Genomic DNA, 1,447 nt, shown 5'->3' on the forward strand with positions numbered 1-1,447 from the left:
CCCCATAGATCCCATATTAGGGTCCTCCAGCCCCATAGATCCCCACTCCAGCCCCATAGATCCCATATTAGGGTCCTCCAGCCCCATAGATTCCCATATTAGGGTCATAGATCCCATATTAAGCCCCTCTAACCCCATAGATCCCCACTCCAGCCCCATAGATCCCATATTAGGGTCCCCAGCCCCATAGATTCCCATATTAAGCCCTTCCAGCCCCATAGATCCCATATTAGGGTCCTCCAGCCCCATAGATCCCCACTCCAGCCCCATATATCCCATATTAGCCCCATAGATCCAATATTAGCCCCATAGATCCCATATTAGCCCCATAGATTCCCATATTAAGCCCCTCCAGCCCCATAGATCCCATATAAAGCCCTTCCAGCCCCATAGATCCCATATAAAGCCCCTCCAGCCCCATAGATCCCCTATCCCACCCCATAGATCCCATATTAAGCCCCATCGATCCCCTATTATGGCCATAGATCCCATATTAGGGTCCCCAGCCCCATAGATCCCCACTCCAGCCCCATAGATCCCATATTAGCCCCATAGATCCAATATTAGCCCCATAGATCCCATATTAGCCCCATAGATCCCCACCCCAGCCCCATAGATCCCATATTAGGGTCCTCCAGCTCCATAGATTCCCATATAAGCCCCTCCAGCCCCATAGATCCCATATTAAGCCCCATAGATCCCATATATCCCCTATTAGGATCCCATAGATCCCCTATATCCCCTATATCCCCTATATCCCCCATAGCTCGGTGTCGATCCCGATCCCGTTCCTGGACCATCTCGACCCCCCCACGTCCTGGTGGGACCCGGAGGCCGACAAGTCGCTGCTCATCGGGGTCTTCAAACACGGTAAATTTTGGGGCGAAAAAGGGCGATTTTGGGTCATTTTGGGGCTCAAAAATGGGGTTTTTGGGGCCCTCAAAGACCCTATTTAATATGGGGGGGTTTTGGGGTGAAAAACGGGGTTTTTGGGGTCTTTAAATGGGGTTTTTGGGGCCTTCAAATATGGGATTTAATATGGGGGGGGGTAGGGTGGATTTTGGGCTTAAAAACGGGGATTTTGGGTCATTTTGGGCTCAAAAATGGGGTTTTTGGGGCCCTCAAAGACCCTATTTAATATGGGGGGGTTTTGGGGTGAAAAAGGGCGATTTTGGGTCATTTTGGGGCTCAAAAATGGGGTTTTTTGGGGCCCTCAAAGACCCTATTTAATATGGGGGGGTTTTGGGCTTAAAAACGGGGAGTTTGGGTCATTTTTGGGCTCAAAAATGGGGTTTTTGGGGTATTCAAAGACCCTATTTAATATGGGGGGGGGTTTTGGGTTGAAAAAAACGGGTTTGGGTTCTTTAAATGGGATGTTTGAGGGCATTCAAATATGGGATTTATGATAGGGGGGAGGGTGGTTTTGGGCTTAAAAACGGGGATTCTT

The 1,447-nt window shown here is 49.5% G+C and overlaps 1 long non-coding RNA gene across 1 annotated transcript in view; it reads left to right on the forward strand.

Moving 5' to 3' along the window:
* The first annotated feature begins 752 nt into the window (after window positions 1–752).
* LOC107306997 overlaps window positions 753–1,447 on the forward strand; it is a 14,087-nt gene continuing 13,392 nt past the window's right edge. Inside the window, exon 1 of the long non-coding RNA XR_001552321.1 lies at window positions 753–870. This is a non-coding gene — a long non-coding RNA (uncharacterized LOC107306997). The remainder of the gene's footprint in view (window positions 871–1,447) is intronic.

This window comes from Coturnix japonica, unplaced genomic scaffold (genome assembly GCF_001577835.2).
Source record: "Coturnix japonica isolate 7356 unplaced genomic scaffold, Coturnix japonica 2.1 chrUnrandom455, whole genome shotgun sequence".
NCBI classification, from domain to species: Eukaryota; Metazoa; Chordata; class Aves; order Galliformes; family Phasianidae; genus Coturnix; species Coturnix japonica.